The sequence below is a fragment of the Wyeomyia smithii genome, chromosome 3 (assembly GCF_029784165.1).
Source record: "Wyeomyia smithii strain HCP4-BCI-WySm-NY-G18 chromosome 3, ASM2978416v1, whole genome shotgun sequence".
NCBI classification, from domain to species: Eukaryota; Metazoa; Arthropoda; class Insecta; order Diptera; family Culicidae; genus Wyeomyia; species Wyeomyia smithii.
The window spans coordinates 272,486,843-272,509,832 of NC_073696.1; the positions used below are offsets into that span (position 1 = coordinate 272,486,843).

A 22,990-nucleotide genomic window follows, 5' to 3' on the forward strand; every position below is an offset into this window, starting at 1 on the left:
GGACAAGGAATGATAATAATAACAGACCAGCAAGACGCGTTAAGAAGTGGCGAACTGCATCTCGCGAAGTGTGGCACATGCAAGATCATTGATCTATCGCGGGGCTAATTTATTGCTCTGTTTACCGATTCCGCGAGGAGGTGCGCGAGTTTGGCGCGACGGTTGTGGCAGAAGGTGTCCGCGCGGTGCTTATGTGCGGTGACCGGTTTTCGCGCCGTTGTCCGTTAATCGCCATCGTAGAATGTGAGTTATGGTGGATGCTGGTGAAGATCTAGAATTTGTGTGCCATCAGTAGTGGATCACAGGAAGAACCGCAGACGTTCAACGTGCGTGTGTGTCTGTATTTCTGTGTGTGGTGCGAATTGTCGGCAGATTGGCAACAGCTGGAGCCATAAACAGGTGCGTTTTTGGTAAGGAATTATATTCAACCTCTCTCCACCTAGATTCGATAACGTGTTGGTGCGGTTTGCGGTGGTTTAACTTTGACCTTCTGTTTGGGATTTTGAAATATCTCACGTTATTTTTTTTGGGGGATTTTCTTCAGCGTCTATCGCATTCTGATATATGTTTATTCGATTCTGTTCAAATTCTTCGATGCAGACTTTTATTTGACACATTTTGAGGAATTTGAGTAAAATTTTAATTAAAGTTTATTTTTATTACGCATGAATTTTGGCAATGCATTGAAATGTCACTAAAAATTAAAGATTTGATGATGCACTAATTTTTCCCCAAAATTTTCGATGAAATCAGAAGTTCTAGATAGAGAAAAAAGTTGTCCTGTTAATTTCAAGCAACTTTGTTAGAAAAAAGTTTTTTATTTGATATTCTATATTTGATAACTAATTTACATAAAAAACACACTTTTTGGTCTATTTTTTTATTTCAATTTTTATATTAAAACTGGATCTAAAGAACTTCAAGAGCTTTTTAAGACGAACATATCTCAATCCCGTTCAAAATGATTGATGTTTTTTTTATCAAAAAATGCCCTCTTCTGATTTGTTTGTCGTTATTTTTGAGGTAAACATAAAAAAAACATCATTTGGCTTTTTAGGGCCACACTTGTCTCTGAATGAGGATGTTATTTGAATTTTTATTTGAATAAATCAATGATCAAAATTATAATAATTTCATATTTGTTGTATTAAAAGGTACTCATATTTGATTGAATCTTCATATTGATACAAAAACATTGAAGATCGATGAACTGGTTCAAAAGCTATAAATTTTTCAAATTAAAATATATCGAATAAAGTCGTTTTTATTCTGGCCGCCCTATTTTGGAACTGGTCACCCATAGTGCTGCAGTTGGACTCTAAATTGCAGGGATGAATCTTCATTTCAAACAATCGTTCCCATGTTTTTTGTTGGGTCGTTAGAGTGGCTAGTTTTGAAATAGGGTGGCGAAAAAGCATAACTTTTGAACCAGTCCATCGATCTTCGATATTTTTTGATCAATTTGAAGTTAACTAAGCATTGTCACAAAAGATCAAAAAATTGGTCCCAGTGATAAAATACCCAACACGGAAAAAAAAGCATTTGTATTGATGCAACGATTAGGGTCATTTCAGTCCTCTTCATAGACACATATGTAGAGATCACGTAGCGTGGGAGATCACGTAGCGTCCCGCTTTAAATGGAAACATCACTGTTGTGTTTCCTAGCTCAATCCGCTGTTCACTTAGAAATAAAGGTGTCGTGCAATTCCACAAAAAACGGGCAACCAATTTAATCGACTATTTTTTATTGGACTAAAAACTTGGCATAGATGCGTCTATAAGCAGAAGAGGCTATTTTGTGCTAGTGGTTTTTGTTAACACGACTTATTCTTGAGAAGCTTTTTGAAAGATCTACGTTGGGAAGATATTGATGTTAACAAATATTTTTAGAGTCAAAGCGGTTTGTCTGATCGGTGTGACGTCTTCGGCAAAGTTGTAGATATTAATATTGTCTTTATGAAAAAAATATATTTATTTATTTATTTATTTGTTTACAAACATTGTAGTGTAAGGAAAAACCTTTTAATTTACTACAATTCGATATGTTATAGTGGAATAACTTAAGTTTCTGATGGTAACGAATATTTCTTAGGTATTATTTTATTAACTTCACCCATTATTGAACCATGCTGTACATTCACGACGGAATCCATTTAAGAACCGAATATTTTTGAGCTCAGAAGGTAGCAGATTCCAAAAAAACAATGCCCTGCACAAACGCGGTATTTTTATAATGTGATGTTCGAAATATAGGAAGTAAAAATCTTCTGGTACGACTGCTTTGTAAGGAATGATTTTTTTTCCTTAAGTATGGAGGTGATGAAGTGTTTATAATTTTAAATAACATTAAACATGATCGTAACTTAAAATAGTCATGAAATCTACAACCAATTAATTCCTGTTGGAGATGAGATACTCTAGAGAACCTCGACAATCCAAAAACAAAGCGAACACAACAATTTAGTGCAATACGCAACCTTTCCAACGCTGAAGCTGAAGCATTTAATAGAAAAACATCACCATACAAAAAGTGAGGCAAGATAAGAGCTTTAAATAGCTTCAGTTTTATAGCAGTTGACAGAGTACTTGAGGACAGTTTTAGAACCCATTAGTCCATTATAAATTTTAGCACACTGACTACTTATATGACTCTCCCAATTAAAATCATTTTGCACCATGAAACCAAGAATAGACACTTTAGGAAGATATTCTATGACATCGTTACCTAAGATAATTGCAGGAAAATTGCTAATATTACGATTTCGGGAGATTAGCATGACCTTAGTTTTTGAAGGATTTATTGGTAAAAGATTGCTATCGGACCATGCGAGAATTCGTGACAAATCATCATTAATGAGATCTGCCATCGAAGCCAAAGAAAGGTCACGTGAATAAAAATAAATTTGAACGTCATCGGCAAACATATGTACCTTACAGTTTTTCAAGATACTGGACAAATCATTGATAAACATAGAGAAAAGCAGTGGCCCAAGGATTGATCCTTGCGGCACACCTGACAAAATTTCAATTTGGTTTGAGAAACAACTATCCGTAGTAACTACCTGAGATCGTGATGTCAAATATGATTGTATAAGCTGAACAGCGGTTCTATTGAACATGAACTGGGTTGACAATTTCTTTAGAAGCTTAACGTGAGAAACCCTGTCAAAAGCCTTAGAAAAATCTACAAGCAGCAGGAATGCTATAGCTTTTTTGTCAATAGCAGCATGAATATCATCATGTACCTTAAGGAAGGCGGTTGTAGTACTATAGCCTCTGCGAAAACCGGATTGCTCAGTACACATCAACCTTAAGTCATGTATGAAATCATTAATTTGGAGCTTCAAAATTTTTTCTAAAACTTTGGAAAGCGCACACAGTATGCTTATTGGACGTAAGTTGTTAACTGGCATTTTTGTGTAAAGGAATAACTTTGGTTAACTTCCAGGCCCGGGGGAATTTTGAGGTGGATATAATCATATTAAAAATCTTAGTTACTCTTGGCAAAACTTGGGGCAAAATCAGGCGTATGAATTTAATCGGAACATCATCGAGACCAATAGCATCAGATTTGATTGAAGAAATAGCCAATATCACATCATTTTCGTCCACAGAAGAAAACTTAAAACCATTTTCGTTCAATGTAGGCACCGGAAAAACACTCCCATCACGTGTAAAGTTCGATGCAAAGTATTCGTTGATTTCGTCATTCGAGAGGTTTAATCGATTATCCAAAGCCGAAGTTGGTACAGCATTAGTAGCTTTCAACCTATTCCAAAACTGCTTGTTATTATTTGAAGAATCTATTCTAATGGAAACATAGTTAGATTTAGCCCCATTTATTAAATGAGTAACCTTATAACGTAATCTTCAATATTGAGCGTGATTCACACTGATATACACTCTATTTTTTTTAAATATAACTTTTTTTTATTTCTCCATGATCGGACGTCTCTTTTGTAGTTTTCATAGAAGAAATTAGACTGAAAAAAGGATTTTTTAGATAACTTATTTTAATTTTTTTTCAGAGTGTATATTTTTCCAGAAAGACAAAATTACTTTCTACAATCTTTCCGAGGACATCACAAACAAACCGGTCAAACAAACCGCTTGGACTCTAAAATTATTTGTTATCATCAATAACTTCCTAATGTTTTCAAATTGCTTCCCAAGAATGAGTCACGTTTCAGAAAAAAACGATAGCTCAAAATGGCATCTTCTACTCATAGAAACGTCTATGCAAAGTTTCAGCCAAATCAAAAAACAAAAATTAAAAAAAAATCAAAACTGTGTCAATTTTTATGGAACTGTTCTGTTGTCCAACCTTGTGTCTAGACCAGGGCCGGATTTAGGTGCTGGGGGCCCGGAGCAGATATTTTCTTGGGCCCTCTTTTCTTAACAAAATTTTTGAAATGACTTAACGCTTCGCTGGAAGGTGACGTCCAAAAAAAAGGGTTTCCAGTCTGTCTTCGCATCTGGCCCAGGACTAGGAGGCCCCTCATGTCGGAAGGTATGGGGTATGGGTCTAGATTTCAGAGTGCCGGTGATGCGAAAAAAGGTTTTTGTAAAAAAGAATTTTTGTAATGTCAAACAGGTCCAAATAAGTTTTTTTTACGGTTAACATTAAACTTCAGAAAACAATTTTAGAGAAGAAGAAAAATTTATTATATGCGGAGTTTTCAATCCATTTGGTTTCCATAAAGTGCGTGTTTTCAATATGGCTTGCATCCACTTGCAAGAACGCAAATGTTTGTGTTTCTCTGTAAAACAGTCTTGATGCGATTTTAAGAAGCATATGAAGTAAAATCATCAACTTCTGCATACTGTATGACGGAGAAAAAAAACCTGGCAGCTCTTACCATATTTGTCCTGTACTTTGGATACGTATAAGGAGCAAACTAATTCACCTACACCAAATGAGTTGGAGATTGAAGAAACTAGTAACATTTGCAAAATATACGACAGTAAAATTTAATGGAAAAAAGTCAAATCCCATTCAAGTTACTTCAAGTGTTTCCCAAGGCTCCCACTTAGGACCACTTCTTTTTATTTTGTACGTAAACGACATTTCCTTCATCCTCAAAAATATTAAAGTTCTAATGTATGCCGACGACATGAAGCTGTTTTTGGAAATAAAAAATCAAGAAGACATCAATGTATTTCAGAATGAAATCCACACATTTTACATCTGGTGTAAGAAAAGCCTACTTGAAGTGAATGTAAAAAAATGCAATGTAATATCCTTTAGCAGAAAATTAACAACGCCTAAAATTGTAATTGCATTAGGGGATCAGAATGTGAAGAAATGTGATAAAGTTAGGGATTTAGGAATAATCTTAGATTCTAAACTTAATTTCATCGACCACTATAACACTATCATACACAAGGCAAACAAAATGTTAGGGTTTATCAAACACTTCTGCTACAATTTTCAAGACCCGTACACTATCAAAACTTTGTATATTGCCTATGTGAGGTCGATACTGGAATACTGTAGCATTGTGTGGTCTCCTCGTCCTGGCGTACATGAAGAAAGAATAGAATCAGTACAAAAGCAATTTCTACTATATGCTCTTCGTAAGCTTGGTTGGACCGCACATCGTCTTCCGTCATATGAAGCACGCTGCATGTTGATTGACATTCAAACATTAAAAGAACGGCGAGAGTACGCGATGGCTTCATTTGTAAACGATATCGTTTCGCAGAACGTTGACTCAGCAGTACTACTTTCTAAATTGAACTTTTATGCACCCATTCGACAACTTCGACACCGTAGTTTATTTGCTCTTAACCATCATCGTACGGAATACGCAAAAAATGGACCTATAAATAGTATGATGAATTCTTATAATCAACACTGCGAAGCTCATTCTGTGCCGAACACGCATCAGTACTGGACGTGTTTGGTGATCGGTCCGATAGAGTATAAAACAAAAGACGTGTGAACAAGTGTTGGCATTGTTTGCCTGGTCGAGTGAAATAAATCCGGGTTCAAGGTCGTTCCTTTGTGCAACTGTTTCGCATCGTGACTGCCAGCTGGTGCGTAAGCCGATTTGGCTGCTGGCTGGATTGTGCTACAGCAGTGGACGAGACACAAACGAGGAAAAAGAAGAAGCCATCAGTGTCAGCGAGTCGTATCGCTGTGTGGAGTGATCTCACACCTGGCTCGCTGCTGGTGGCTGTTTGGTGCTGCTGTATTGGTGCTGCTGGCTGTAACGGCTGCTACTTCGAACGATCGGACAACCAACCTTACTGGAAGGGAGAAATAAAAAGGTACGTGTTCTTGTCAGCGCTAGTGCGCTAGACTTAAGATGGATGTAGATCCCTCGCCTCCCGCGCCACCATCCCCGAACCCCTCTGACCCTGACCCTTCTGTTACCCCCTCCCCTGTTCATTCTTCAGTCCCCCCTCGCCCCAGGCTTTACCCAGACGGAGCCCAGGGCAGCTATACTGTTTATTTTCGGCCAAAGGCAGGACCGAAATCGAAAAAGTTGAACCTCTTGCAGATTTCTAAAGACCTGACGAAGGAGTACAAGGGCGTGACCGAAATTTCCAAGGTCCGGCCTAACAAGCTCCGTGTCGTGGTCGGTAACCTGAAAGAGGCCAACGATATAGCTTGCTCTGAGCTCTTCACACGCGAGTATCGCGTTTACATACCCGCACGAGACGTGGAGATCGACGGTGTCATAACCGATTCGAGTCTGTCCGTCGAGTGTATACTGCAAAGTGCCAAAGGGTGCTTTAAGAACAAAACGTGTCCCGAAGTAAAGGTGCTCGACTGCAAGCAATTGCGGTCAGCATCGATCATCGGTGGCAAAACAGTATACACTCCGTCAGACTCGTTTCGAGTTACGTTCGCCGGGTCTGCACTACCAAGCCACGTCTCGATCCACCGGGTTCGTCTCCCTGTGAGGCTCTACGTGCCCCGCGTCATGAACTGCCTGAATTGCAAGCAGTTAGGCCATACAGCCGCCTACTGCTGCAATAAGGCACGTTGTGGCAAGTGTGGGGAGTCTCATGCGGAAGATTCTTGCAGTGTTAACGCTGAAAAGTGTATTCACTGCGGAGAAAATCTGCATGAGCTCTCGACATGTGCGGTGTACATGCAGCGCAGGGATAAAATAAAACGGTCTCTCAAAGAGCGTTCAAAGCGTTCCTACGCTGACATGCTGAAGAAGACCGTTACCACTTCTCCCGTTACTTCGAACCCCTTCGATCTGTTGCCCTCTGAGGAAACCGATTCTGACGATTCACCAGCGGGAGCATCTTACGCCAATCCTGGGGAGTCTAGAAAGAGGAAAAGTGTTTCCTCTCCTAAACTTCCCAGAAAAGGTCCTAAGATTTCTCAAAGTGAAATGAAGGTTACAAACAAACCAAACAGTGCTGCGGAAAAACCGAAGCAAACTCCTCCTGGGCTGGCAAATTTAAAGTCCCAGAAGGAGTTCCCAGCACTGCCAGGAACATCTAAAACCCCAGTTGCTCCTTTTACACTCCCAGTTGATGAAACAAACTCTGGATTAGTGAAATTTTCTGACATTGTGGACTGGATTTTTGAAACTTTCAATGTACCCGATCCAATTAAAATTTTTCTTACAGCATTCCTCCCAACAGTTAGATCATTTTTGAAGCAGTTGACTGCCCAATGGCCTCTCCTTGCAGCGATTGTATCCCTCGATGCCTAATTCAACTGCGTATATGAAGGATTCTATCTCTGTCTTACAGTGGAATTGTAGAAGTATTTTACCAAAAATTGATTCGTTTAAAGTTTTGATAAATAAAAACAAATGCGATGCATTTTCCCTTTGTGAAACTTGGCTTACTTCAAATATTGATCTCAACTTCCATGATTTTAATATTATTCGCCTTGATCGAGACACCCCATATGGAGGAGTACTTTTAGGGATTAAAAAGTGCTATTCTTTCTATCGTATTAACCTCCCCTCGATTCCAGGCATCGAAGTTGTCGCATGTCAAATGACAATACAAGGTAAAGAGCTTTGTATTGCCTCAATATATATTCCCCCCAGAGCACAGGTTGGGCAACGGCTGCTCTTTGATTTAATAGAACTTCTTCCCTCGCCACGTTTGATTTTGGGAGACTTCAACTCTCATGGCGTGGCTTGGGGTTCCCCATACAATGATAACCGCTCCTCTTTAATCTATAACCTTTGCGATGACTTCGACATGACTATTTTAAACAACGGTGAAATGACACGTATCCCGAAACCTCCAGCGCGCCCAAGCGCTTTGGATCTATCCTTATGTTCGACGTCGCTACGGTTGGATTGCACATGGAAGGTAATCCTCGATCCTCACGGTAGCGACCATCTGCCTATTCTTATTTCAATTACTAACGGGTCAACTCGCATGCGACCAATTGACATTCCGTATGACCTCACACGAAATGTCGATTGGAAGTTATACGAGGAAATGATTTCAAAAGCGGTCGAGTCGATTCAACATCATTCACCACTTGAAGAATACAACCTCCTCGCGGGCTTGATTCTCGACGCCGCGTTGCAAGCCCAAACGAAGAAATATCCCGGCGTAACGATCAAAGAACGGCCTCCCACTCCGTGGTGGGACCAAGAGTGCTCCGATGTCTACACGCAAAGATCCGACGCGTTTAAGGCCTACCAGACGGGAGGTATACCTGGCGACTATTTACGGTATTCGGAGCTTGATACCAAGCTTAAAAGCTTGGCTAAAGCAAAGAAACGTGGATATTGGCGTCGGTTCGTGAACGAGACGTCGAGGGAGACATCGATGAGCACTCTTTGGAACACAGCCCGAAGAATGCGGAATCGCGTAACGGTCAACGAAAGCGAGGAGTCTTCAAGTAGGTGGATATTTGATTTTGCCAGGAAAGTATGTCCGGACTCTGTTCCTGAGCAAAATATTGTTCGCGATGCGTCTCCGGGCCACGACGCGATAGAATCACCTTTTACGATGGCAGAACTTTCAGTTGCCCTCCTGTCCTGTAACAATAACGCGCCTGGATTAGATAGAATCAAATTCAACTTGTTGAAGAATCTACCCGGCAATGCCAAGAGGCGCTTGTTGAACTTGTTTAATAAGTTCCTGGAGCAAAACATTGTACCGCAGGATTGGAGGCAAGTGAAGGTGATCGCAATCCAAAAACCAGGGAAACCAGCTTCTAATCACAACTCTTATAGGCCGATTGCAATGCTATCCTGTATCCGGAAATTGATGGAAAAAATGATACTCCGTCGTTTAGACCACTGGGTCGAATCAAATGGTCTACTATCAGAAACTCAATTTGGCTTCCGCCGTGCCAAAGGGACGAATGATTGTCTTGCGTTGCTTTCAACAGATATTCAGCTGGCGTATGCTCGTAAAGAACAAATGGCGTCTGCGTTCTTGGACATTAAGGGGGCTTTTGATTCCGTTTCTATTGACATTCTTTCGGGTAAACTTCACCGACAAGGATTTTCTCCAATTTTGAACAATTTTTTGCACAACTTGTTGTCCGAAAAGCACATGCATTTTACGCATGGCGATTTGGCAACTTTTCGCATTAGCTACATGGGTCTTCCCCAGGGCTCATGTTTAAGCCCCCTTCTTTACAACTTTTATGTAAATGACATCGACGAATGTCTGGCAAATTCATGCACGATAAGACAACTTGCAGACGACAGTGTAATCTCTGTTACAGGAGCCAAAGCTGCCGATTTGCAAGGACCATTGCAAGATACCTTGGACAATTTGTCTGCTTGGGCTTTACAGCTAGGTATCGAATTCTCTCCGGAGAAGACTGAGATAGTAGTTTTTTCTAGGAAGCATGAACCTGCTCAGCTTCAAACACAATTAATGGGTAAAACGATTTCTCAGGTTTTGGTACACAAATATCTTGGTGTCTGGTTCGACTCTAAAGGCACCTGGGGTTGTCACGTGAGGTATCTGATGAAAAAATGTCAACAAAGAGTGAATTTTCTTCGTACAATAACCGGACAATGGTGGGGAGCCCATCCAGGAGACCTTATAAGGCTTTACCAAACAACGATATTGTCTGTTATTGAATACGGGTGTTTCTGCTTCCGCTCCGCAGCAAACACACATTTGATCAAACTGGAGCGAATACAATATCGTTGTTTGCGTATCGCCTTAGGTTGCATGCAGTCGACCCATACGATGAGTTTGGAGGTTTTAGCTGGAGTACTACCATTGAAAAACCGCTTCTGGAGCCTGTCTTCTCGTATTCTAATCAAATGTGAGGTCTTGAACCGTCCCGTGATTGAAAATTTTGAAAGGTTAATCGAACTTAATTCTCAAACCCGTTTTATGACATTGTATTTCAATCACATGTCCCAAAATATTAACCCTTCTTCGAATATTCCAAATCGTGTCGACTTATCAAATACTTCTGATTCTACTGTGTTTTTCGATACATCCATGATAGAAGAAACTCGTGGAATCCCGGATCATTTACGCGTGCAGCAGATCCCTAAAATTTTTTCCAATAAATATCGAAACATCAACTGCGACAATATGTACTACACTGACGGATCACTTCTTGATGGGTCCACTGGCTTCGGTATCTTCAATAACAATTTAACCGTCTCCCATAAGCTCGATAATCCTGCTTCTGTTTACGTCGCAGAATTAGCTGCAATTCAGTACACCCTAGGGATTATCGAAAAAATGCCCACGGACCATTATTTCATCTTTACGGACAGTCTCAGTTCCATTGAGGCTCTCCGATCGATGAAAGATGTTAAGCACTCTCCGTATTTCCTGGGGAAAATACGGGAACATCTGAGTGCTTTATCCGAAAAATCTACTCAGATTACCTTAGCGTGGGTCCCTTCTCACTGCTCGATACCGGGTAATGAGAAAGCGGACTCTTTGGCTAAGGTGGGCGCAACAAACGGTGATATTTATGAAAGACCAATTGCCTTTAATGAATTTTTCGCACTTGTACGTCAGAATACGATCATCAGTTGGCAAAATGCTTGGACCAGAGGGGAATTGGGAAGGTGGTTACATTCCATAATCCCCAAAGTATCGACGAACCCGTGGTTCAAGGGGTTGGATGTAGGTCGGGATTTCATTTGCGTGATGTCCCGGCTTATGTCCAATCACTATAGATTTGACGCGCTCCTCCGTCGTGTTGGGCTCGGGGAAAGTGGTATCTGTGCCTGTGGTGAAGGTTATCACGACATAGAGCATGTGGTTTGGTCATGCCCTGTACACCGTGACGCCAGGTCTAAATTAATAGCTTCCCTGCAGGCCGAGGGTAGACAGCCGGCTGTTCCTGTTCGTGATGTCTTGGCGAGCCGTGACCTATCCTACATGTCCCTTATATACGTTTTCCTGAAATCCATCCACGGCCCAGTCTAGTCCCGTTCCCTCCGTCTACACCCAACAAAACGACAAGAACACGTTTGAACCTTAAGCACAAAACCAGCAACCAGACCCCGCACAACAGAACCAGGACCCAAGGACTACGAGCCTCTGTCCCAACTCACGACATCGTGGCTCAGCAGAACGAATCCATACATGCCATTCGACGATTATCAGACGACCATTGAACAACAAAACACTGATTGGAAATCCCATGCTAGTTTTAAGTTAGACTTAATTTCAGCTCGTAGTCGGCAGCGAGGATAAAAAATTTGCTTTAGTTTTTAAGTCATCAGATATAATTGGCGCCGTTAAACATTAAATTGTATTTGTGCCGTGTCAAATAAATGTTATGTGAAGAAAAAAAAAACACTGCGAAGCCATTGACTTTACGATGTCCCGGTATAAACTGAAACAGTATTTCAAGTCCTTGAGGCTGAGGACACAAAATTAATTTGTTTTATGTTCGTGTCTAGTTTAGAAATTAATGTAACCAGTCTACATACATGATTGACGAAATAAATAAATAAGTATGAGTTGTTAATCAACAGGAGATGAATTTTTTTACTTTTCAGGTAACAAATTTGTTACAAAAGGGAGAATTTTTCGTTATTGAACGAGTAAAAATAGCTGTAACGACTATTATTATTTTCAGTGTAGGTCAACGTTTCGAAGATTTATTTCCTCGTTATCAGAACAAGGGCTATTGGCGTTCAGAGCCTAGACTTAAGTGCTATGTTCATAGCGTGAGCCTCCGCAAAGAAAACGCTACAGTGTCGTGGTAGTGCTTCCGATTTGGAAACGCCTACCCCGAACAAGCCTGATCCAACTGTGTCGTCGTCTTAAGACCCGTCGGTATAGAGCAGTTGGCAAGCAGGTCAAAAGGCAGCACCTCAGGCTCGGGCATTATAACGAGTGTAGGGCTAATGGGTGTAGGTTGGTGCTGGTAGCTTCACGGTCGAGTCTCCTCTGCTAAGAAGCCCCGTTCCATAGAGTAAGCGTGATGTGATAATCACCGATCCTACTTCCGAAAGTAAGCGGCGGGTACCTCGAGGCAGTCTACGGTGAACTCTAAAGCTGAAAGTTCGATCCAAGGAGACTTCCAAGATTTTAGGCTGGTTTTCGGAACAGGGATGCGGTCAATAGTTATGACGATATTGCAAAGCCGACTGCAAAGTTGACTGCAGTTTGATTGTAGTTTCCGTCCTAGCCATTGATTTTTAGAGCTAGTCACAACAAACAAGATGCCATTGGTGTAGGGAAGAATCTGGACTCCGTTAGGAACAGCGTGAAAGGTTGCACTGACACGACGAATAGAGTGGCCGATAGAACAGAGCCTTGAGGGACTACGTCCTCCAGTGTATGCAACTGTGATAGTGGCTCTGCTAAGGCTACTTGAAACGTACGGTTCGATGAGCAGCTGGCCAGTATGTTGAATAACCGTCCTGATACACGCTATTTCTTTAACGTCCGTTGAATCCCATCCAGTTTCAGTTAAGTTTGGCTTTGGTATTAAAATGACGATACCATTTCGCCAACTGGTCGCGAGAACACCGCTGTGCCAGATACGGTTGAACAGCTCTAAAAGTGCAGTATTAGCTACAAAGGTAGCCGTCTTAGTATTGGATACCCGATTGAGTCGGGATCTGTGGAGAGACTTCCTCCTTCAAGCGCTCAAATGAGTTCATTAAGAGTACAATCCGTGTTGTATTTTTCATATACACCAGCCGCAGGGTTAGAGTAACTGTGCTCAGCTTTCTTAGTTGTTGGGTAGCTGGAGGTTGCTGACCTTTCGTTGTAGTAGTGAGTCAATATTTCAGCAACTTTTGCTTCTTACGGCGCTTGCCATCCTGTGTGTTGATGCACTGCCACAATTCCGTCGTCGAGCTTGTAGAAGAGATTTTGGTCACAAAGGTTTCCCATGCTAGAGCTTGTTGGAACGCAAGCAGAGCATCCCATTGAGTGGATGCGGTGTATTTCTCAAAGTCCGTATCATATTTTTCAGTTCGCTTATTTTTCGCTTCTCCTGCTGCTGTGATAGAAAAAAATCGCTACATGAGTTTAAGAATTTCTCTTTTTTTAAGTATAACGTATGGCTACGACCTTCCAGCTGATCTTGAGGTACGATGCTGGCCTAACGAGCCAGTCGTCGTAGGTAGAGATGGGAAATATCGACTAAAATAACGATAATTAACGACAATTTCCGAATACTATCGAGAACTGTCGATAATTATTGATAGTTTGACAGCTGGGTTTCGTGTGAGAGCGAACGAGCATCGAAGTATTGACATTATTGTGGAGTATGAGTGCCAATTCGCGACTGAGAAGTTGAAAGAGATTTTAAAGGCTGTTCGCACCTAGGCGAACTCTCATAAGCAATTGTCAAAATAAGTGTGATGATAAAGCCAAAATATTCCCCTCCTTCTTTTTCTCATGCAAAAACCAAACAAATATCAGCATCAGCAGTAGTCGCGATTGCGAGGAAAATATCAATAACTATCGATAGCACTGAAAGCGCAACGATTCTCCCGATAGCCGGCAACTATCGATAGGTTTTCCATCCCTAGTCGTAGGTTTGAGTCCCGGCTCGGAAGAGACTGTTGGTGTCAGTAGGATCGTAGCGCTAGCTCCGCAATTGTCCTGTACATTGAACAGCTGGTTGCGAAGTCTGTGTAAAATAATCAGAAGGTTAAGTTCCGATACGGGATGTATCAAGGCTTTGCTTTTTATAGCGTATGGTAAAACTGGTACAGATGGTGAAAGTAGCACAAATGGTGAAAATAGTAAAAATATTCAAGTGAAGTTACTATCATGACCAGTGATGGAAACGAAACGAATATGATGCAATCGTCGTTTATTCATCATATGTGCACTTCACGAAGTGTTCAGGCCGCGACTAAACTCGAATCCTCTCAACCATAATGAAATGATGATAGGGTGCATAGGTTTCTGGGAGAAAACAAACACATGACTAGACTACATCAGCTCTGAGAAGCGATTCGATCGTTGCGTTTGTCTCTCCATAGGCCGGTTGTTACGGGAAGAAAGGATAGCAACAGGAGAAAATCATGTCGCCTGAACAGCAGCAGAGGTGTGGTGCGGTGAGAGGCAATGTGTGGGGGAAGGAACTACATACTTCGGCAGCGGTTGAGTTTAAGCGAGAGCAGGAGAGCATACACTGTCCTTTTTTTTTCCTTTTCTGACAAAAAATCATATTCATGAGTCAAAAAAATAAGGATATAACAAGTTCTGATCGTTCTTTGTAACAGAGACGAATAACTTCATATACCGAGTTGTGCACATTGAGAATCACGTATTGTGGTGTACACTAATGAATAGAAATATATCGTAAAGAGGAAAGCAAAAAGAGTGCACCAGCACCGATACTTTGTTTTTCGCATACTGACGACGATGTCAACGCATCCTAGGCTTGTTTTATATGCATTCATTAATCGCTAGAGGTGATTTTTTTCCTTCGCTGATCATGACCTGACCTTAATAATGAAAATTTCAAATATAAGTGATTAATGATAACAATCGGGTAGAGGTGGTAAAAATGTTACAAATAGTAAAAAATTATGGTTAAAGTTATAATAAAATTGCTAGAAGTGACTTAAACGTAAAAAATGGTGAAAATAGTAAGAAAATATGAATTGTAAAAATGGAGAAATTGAAAAAAATGCAAATAATCGAATTGGTAAAAATGTCATACTGGTAAAAATGGTAAAAAGAATAAAAATGATGATTTGTGAATAAGTGGTAAAATGGTAGAAATAGCAAACATAGAAAAAATAAAAATACTGAAATTCTCAAACTGCAGAAAACCGTCGAATTAACAGAAAAAAAATTCATTTTTGAATCAAAATTCATTTTTGAAATCTGAGCGAGAGTTTATAACTTGAATAGGAATACAAACCTTAAAAAAAAAAAAACATTTTTATACCGACTCATTCGAGAGCATTTGTTGTCGAGAATCTTCTGATTTTTTCGCGATGTAGTTTCGTTTTTTTCGCATCTCAATTTTAATTTACTTGTGTTTTAACAGTTTAATTATGGTTAAATTATTTATATTGAAATACAATCTCATCTTTGAATATTAATTTGCATAAGCTTTCAATTGCATTTATTATTCTTTTAATAATTAATTGGCTCTAAATGGAACGAATTTTCTGTTGCCTTTGAACCATTGAGTTATTGTCGTTAAACTCATCCTTTTGCTATTTCCTAGTTTTAATTACTTAATTACTTTTTGTTTCATAGTTTCTATTAATTTTTTTGACGTAGGATTTCGTCTTAGTTTTTAAATCCGAAAACATCGGGCGCGTCACGAGAATTGTCCAGTTTCGAATGTTTAAAACTCAGTCAGTTTCAACCGATTTCCTTCATTGTCACAGAAATCGATTGGAAAATCATCTCTGCATCCGCCTAAATGCAGAAAAATGAAGTTTGATAGTTCGAACTATCGTACTATTGAAAACGATCAAGCCTTGTTGAAACGTTTTCAGCCGGATTCGACCTCTGATTGGTCGCTTAATGCTTGCTTCCACATACACGGTCGGCAAAATATCATACCTAATTAAACGGGAATGCACTATTTGGGTTATTCAAGAGCCTGTTTCTGCTCAACCCAATCAGTTTACTAGTGGATGGCAGTAGTAGCGGCGGCAAATAGCAGCAGCGACAGCGGATACCAGCAGCGGTGGCTGCAGCGAGTCTCAGCAGTGGTAGTGGAAGCAGCGTCAGCGGTAGGTACTCGCTATCCCTAACACGGTCTTCAGAATATTGTACTTAGTTAATAGGAAATGCTCTCTCTGGGCTATTTTTAAGCCTGCCAACATATAATAAATAGCTGCTGCAATGCCGCATAATAACACAAACCGTATTTTGCCGTATTTCTGAAGGTGCAAGACCTCATTGTTCAATGTTTTTGCTGTACAGTAGAGATGGTTTTCAAACCCGAAACCTGAACCCGACCCGTACCTGTCGGGTTCGGGTTTGAAAATTTTTGAAAGTGTCGGGTTCGGGTTTGAAAATTTTTGAAGGTGTCGGGTACGGGTCGGGTTCGGGTTTGGCAGGAAAAAAATTTCGGGTTCGGGTTTGAAAATGTCGGGTTTAGGTCTGTAAACCCAGAACCCGACTAAATAAAACAAGTATTTTTATAAGATAATGTTGTCTATTTCATGCAACAGTGAAAATCACTAACATTCCAATACCATTCGAAGCCTAAAGCTTCAGGGCAACCTCAAATTGGTACAAAAAATCAACCCCCCAAAAAAATCTCGGGTTCGACACAAATGAAATTTTCAGGCTCGGGTTCGGGTTTGACCGAAGAAAAAAGTTTCGGGCTCGGGTCGGGCTCGGGTTTCAACCGAAAAAAAAAAAAAACGGGTACGGGTCGGGTACGGGTTTGAAAAAAGCCAAACCCGACCACCTCTACTGTACAGTAACTTTTATCAATGGAGACGCATGGTGGTTATGGTGGACGTCAAAGATTAAAATAATTCTATCTCCAAAATAAATTCATATATCACCGCGAAGATTTCCTTTTTATGTTTCGTGAGGAATTCAAAAAACATTAACCGATAAAGTGTGCTGGGTGTTGAACCTTCCAAAATAAAAAAAAAAAAATTCGCACAGTTATTATATTATAAGTACAGTTCGATATTTTTCCTTAAAAGACCCACGATAGAAAAACGGTTACAAACCTCGAATTTTACAAAAAAGATTTGAAAATAAATAAATTTGTGGACAATCCTATGGCAGAAAGTGGTGCACTGAAGGCCAAACAAAAGATACCTGTATAAAATTTTACGATATAGAACAACTTTTTTTATATCACACGCTAGCCTGGAGGGCTCATAGCGGTCTCGATCAACTAGATTAGTTGAGAAAATTCGATATTTATCGATATTGTTTTGGCACATTTTGCAACGATACACCGTGCCCCAGTGCTGAATCGAGAAAATTTCTAGCTCGATTTGATCGGGAATCGAACCCGACATCACAACCTTGTGGGAGAGCTAGCCGACCGACATCGCTAACCACAGTACCACGGGGACCACGTATAGAACAAGTATATAACGTTTTTGATTATTATTTTTTTTTATTCTCGCTTATTTTCCGTCGGTCTAGTTCCGCCACTGTTGTGGCCAATCACCGACGCCCAGGGAGGCGACTCCACACCCAGGACCCTAACTCACGACCCGTTTATTAACGGACCGGCGCCAACGGCTTTACTTCCTCATGCGATGGAAGGCGCGATCCCAGAGATTTTTCGCCTCAGAAAATCTCCCGGTGTCGGCTAGGATTGAATCTAGACCAGTTGGGTTGGTTGTGAGTGGATCACGCCACCTCACAACCATCGACACCTATGTCGGCGGTGGGATTCGAACCCAGGCGTCGAGCGTGGTTGGCGGAGACGTTACCAACCACACTAGGCGTTTTTGATTATGATTGTAGGAAAAAATCGAATAGGCCTCTTTTGCGTGGAATTGCTTCATTTATATCTCTCTAATTACCATTTTTAAGCAGCAGCAGAATGTTTACAATTCTTAAATAAATAAAAAAAAATCAGTTAAAAAAAGTGATATAGAATAACGATACAGTAAAACCACAAGAAAAGAGATTTCTTGTTACAATTCAATTTAAGTTTTACATTCAGTTTCAAGCGACATGTTTCTCAATCCCAGCATTTATCTTGTACACTTTTTTTCTGAAGTAAGGATTTAATTTAAAATTCTCGATATGTTGAAACTGTGGTATTGATGTTTAAGATCCGTTCAATTACCTTAAGAATCTTTGGTGCTTCCTATATTTTAAATCGTTGAAATGGATGTTTAAGTTATGTGAGGCAATCCACACAACTTCAAAGATCGATGCAGATCGATCGTTTCCGATTTCGCTGAAACTTTTCACAGTTGTTTCTTTTTGATAAAAAGAAGTCAAAATCTAAAATTTATTTCTTAATTCTAATATTTTTACATATTGAAGATGAGAATATGTACTACTATCTGTCAAAATTTGGTGATGGCAAAAAAGTTATGAACGTTCGAGTATTTTGACATCTTCACTCTGAACTTTCTTTTGAGTATTTTTTCTAGTTGTACATTACAATGTTAAACATTTATTACTAAGAGCATGATACCAATCCAACGCTTGTACCATAATCGATCATTTTTATACTGGCCCTGTTGAAACTGAATATGCATAACAGCAGTCGCGAGTATAATAAAATGACCTTTTTATCAAAAAGTAACAACTGTGAAAATTTTTAGCGAAATCGGGAATGACATGCTAGAAATGTTTTTTTCATCTATTTTTCATGGAATGCCTCATGTTCAAAACACTTTTAAATACTCGAAAAGTGAATATTACTGGTACATCGAATGAAGCACAACGAAATTGGTACTTGTGATTAATTCGCTCGACATGACCCGCCTCTAGCCGGGGTTAGTGTCTTCTGATTTGTAGCAAAAAAAAAAAATATTTTCGACCCTCGATTTCAACTTCCTGGCAAAAGATTGGCCCAAGCTTTCCGTACCCTACCACAGCCTAACAGTGTGAAGGCCGTGTAAACGACCTTGTTGCTCCGGTTGCTAGCACACGATCCTGTAACCCGTTTTGGTTGCTATTTCTTACTCGTTTTGATACATCCTCCGCAACCACAGACGGCCAGGTGAATTCCTCACGCGCGCGCACACACATACACACGTCCAATAGCCAAAGGTGGGCCCTGGGGAAGAGGTACGCTGCAGCACGCGACTTGCCTTCTTCCGAAACTCGTCTGCTTCTTCCTACAGGCTGTACACGGGACCAGCAGACCAGAAAGACCGGATTTTTGCACGCTGCATGAGACTGCCTGCCCATTTTTTTCTCCCACTGCTCTGTACGCCTGTTGCGTACAGGCGCAGGGTCGAAGCCGGTAAGGTGGTGGAATCTGGAATCAGCGTAAAGGATGGATTGCCATGTCTATGGGAGGGTAATGAGCGTCAAATACCGACCGGCGCGGCGACGGCCACGGTGGCGACGACTTTGCCGAAGATGACGGTGCTCTGGCATGGCCTAATGATTGCATTGATACTAATAACGATGATGATGGGATTGCTGCGAAATTCCTGCAGTTTTTTTTTTCGAATCTGTTTTGCTGCTCGTGGTTAGAATAGGGACGTTCAAGTATTTGCGGCCAAGGTCGCTCGGTAATGAGTTGCAAAAGTTATGCAGAACTACCGCCCTGAAACTTTGTGATAATCTTTTGATTTAACGTTAATGGCTTGATAACCATTTTTCTTTTAGTTTTGCTTCAAGTCTCAATCGTAAACGGCTTCCTCGATCGAATCGTTTTATAATAGTCCATATAAACCGCCGGTGGTAGTTCTTTAGCCTTTAAATCGTTCCGTATAATACTAATCGAAAGGCACGCACATTTATGCTGCTAATTTGAAATGGAAAACAACAGAAGCTCATCATCAGGCACGGTTCGGTGATCGCGTCGTAAATCAAACCAAAATGATCATCTCTAAGTAAAACAGCGACGACGACGACGACGACGACGACACTGGCGACAGTCTTGGAGCGAACATGGGAACTTCAGACCACCAATCGGCCGGTGCTACTCAGCAGTATCACGAAATAGGAAATAATAACTTTCTATAATCACTGCTATCAGTTAATCTTGGCGACGGCTGCCATCGAGCTACCGTTTTGCACCGTTATGGCGAATTGTCTAGCGTACATAGCCACAACAAGCCGTCAAGTGTGTAGAGGTATGTGGGGGCAAAATTTGCCCTTGAGTAAGTTCCAGTCCGACGGCTGGCTGCCAGGTTCGCCAGTTCTTGCCAGTAATCTCGGTTGACAGTAAAATTTGAATAAATAAATGTTGAAGTTAGCGATTCAAAATGAACTTGAGAATTATATGTTGTATAATGTTGCTCGAGATTTTTTGCAGCAATTGGAATTAATTAATTGATCAATTAAACTAGAAAGAGATAAAATCACAGGAGGGTTGTGTGCAAAGCCACTACCGCAAGGTTGAAGTAGAATACTTTTACAAGAAAGAACCCGGTTGCTTGCGTGTCAGTCTTTTTTTTTCTAGTAAATAAACGAACGTAAATTTTTCGAACGTTGTGAAATGATATAACTGGAAAAATAGGTGTGACTTAATTATTTCCAGTTATACCATTCTACAACGTTCGAAAAAAATTTATTTCGTCTGTCATAATACTAATGTACGAAAAATACATCTCATTCATTCTGGCCCCCTTTATCTTCAGTTCCTACAGGTTTTCTCAGTTTCGAAACACGGATGTACAAAAACGATTTCTTGTGGACATTCTGTCGAGCCGGACCGATAGGGCTCTCATTGAGGCAACATAATAGCATGTATTGTGTCGTGTTGCGCGGCCTGGAAGAAGAAAATGTTCCCGTCCCCGTGTCGCATGGATGCAGATTGTTGCGTGTTTGATGGTTACCAATGAAAAAGGCCGATTGCTGCAATTGCAATTTTCATTCAATTATTGCATAAATGCTTCATGGTCAGATGTACCCGCTGCAACTGCTACGCTATCCATAGCCATACCACAGTTGTGGCCGCTATACGCTGCCATTGGTATCCGCTGCCTCTGCATCAGCTGGCCCAGCTGCTATCGATACTGAGATCCGCTGCAACTAGTGCGCCATCCATTGCTATGCCACATCTGTGGCCGCTATCCGTTATCGCTGGTATCCACTGCACTGCTACTGCTGCTGCTAAGGGATGACTGTTGTTGTCGCTGTTTTGAACTATTATGAGCGGCTTCGGCTGAAACAGGCTCTTAGATAGGCCAAATAGCATATTTAAAATTGCAAACTATATGATCTGTCGACCGTGCTTGGGAAGCAATCATATAACGACCAATCAGAGGTCGAATTTTTCGTTTTGACAAGGCTTGACTATTTTCAATAGTACAAGAGTTTGAATAATAAAATCACAATTATCTTCATTTGGGAAGAATCTTAGAAGATTTTCCAATCTATTGCTGCAAGACCGAAGGAAATCCATCGAATAATAACCGATTCATTAGCATTTGAAATTGGACATATTTTTCACTTTTTTCGGTTTTAGATTTTCATTTCACATCCCTATGTAGCCGAACTTCCCGAGAGAAGTATTCTACTTCAAAAAAAAAAAAATAGTTGTTCAATTAAACTAGAAAAAGAACCGAGAGAAATATTTCTCTTCCGGTTTTCGCAATTAGGAAACCATCAAAAACTAATCAATTTGTATGTGATTGCTTCCACTGGTAATGTTTTCAAATGAAGATAGTTTTCCGTGGTTGAGGTCGGAGCCACAACACGACCTTGTAGTCAACCCGCACCATTTTATCAGATCAGCAGTACATATTGCTAATGAATTATCCATGCACAAATATTTATGATACACGAATGGCCGCTACATCTTGCTTCGATCGTGTTTTCCGGTATCGGTGTAGGAACGGTATGTAATTTCCTAGAGGTGCACAATAAACAAGCTAAACTGTACTGTACTGAGCGTATGGATGCTTGTTACGACTGAAATACTCCTGAAATATGGCGCTGAAAATGAAGGCTGATGGTTAGTTTCCAGGACACCAAACTATTGTGGTGGCAATGTTGAACAGCAGTATTAAGCAGTCTGGCTGCAGCAGAAGCCAAACCAGTCGACACGGAGAGAAAGAGAGAGAAAACGAAATGGTTTGGTTGCAGAAACTAATGTGAAACCTTTGCGCTTCAACCACTATTGCCTACGGGATCTGACGGTTAACAAGTTCACCCTCCTCCACCTCGACAGACGTAGTTACTGCTGGAATAAATAATTCTCCTTAAGTAGTTTTCCAGCCGTAGAAAACGCCTTCGAGTGTGTTTTATTCTTGCTGCTGGACTGGGGATGGAAATTTGCTATATTAGTTCATTTTATTATCTTTTATGGGAAAATTGTGCCCAGCATCAGTAGACTAGGATGCAGACGAAGCATCCTTAGCCAGGGGTGGAGCCAGTAGTGGGTGTCTAACTGACTGCAGTGCGAGAATTGCACTTGTGCGAGTACTTCGAAGTGCAACGCCGGATCCGGAAATGGAGGGTAAAGCCTGCAGAGGACGGAGAACAGTTTGCAATTTGTTTTCCAACTAGAAGATTAAGGCAGGCAAAGTTGGTTGATTTATGCAACTCTGCTCTGCGGTCTCGGATAGATGTGTTGTATCGCTGGAATGGATGGCTCGTTCTCTGGCATGATGGCAGAAATCTGTTTGTCTTCTGGCTCACTAAACGAATTGGAATTGCCTTCAAACGGAAACCTAGAAGGATGGCTTTATGGCATTAGAAAGATAACGTCTATTTATGCAAATTGAAAAGACAGTTTAATTGGTGCAGAATTTATACCCCTTGTGTGAAGACCCACAAGGCTGGTCGGTGATTGTGTCTTAATATTTGCAGACCTTCGAAGATTACCGGACTAATAGCGAAGACTTAAATTATAAATATAATGTGGCGCATATGGGACTAACAAATGGCATTTTGCAAAGGTGATTTCACTCAGATTACAGGCCGGTATCTTTCATCACATTATGGTGTGCAAATTAATTCGCCGCTCCTGAAACGTTAAGCTTCGGTTG

General features: G+C 40.7%; 1 protein-coding gene across 2 annotated transcripts in view; it reads left to right on the top strand.

Moving 5' to 3' along the window:
* Nucleotides 1–261: 261 nt before the first annotated feature.
* LOC129732389 (high affinity cGMP-specific 3',5'-cyclic phosphodiesterase 9A) overlaps nucleotides 262–22,990 on the top strand; it is a 446,233-nt gene continuing 423,504 nt past the window's right edge. The window contains exon 1 of one of the 2 annotated variants that reach the window (XM_055693235.1): nucleotides 262–399. The gene's annotated coding sequence lies outside the window, so the exon portion shown is untranslated. Of the gene's footprint in view, nucleotides 411–22,990 lie in introns of both variants that reach the window. The other variant, XM_055693234.1, reaches the window with a different exon arrangement.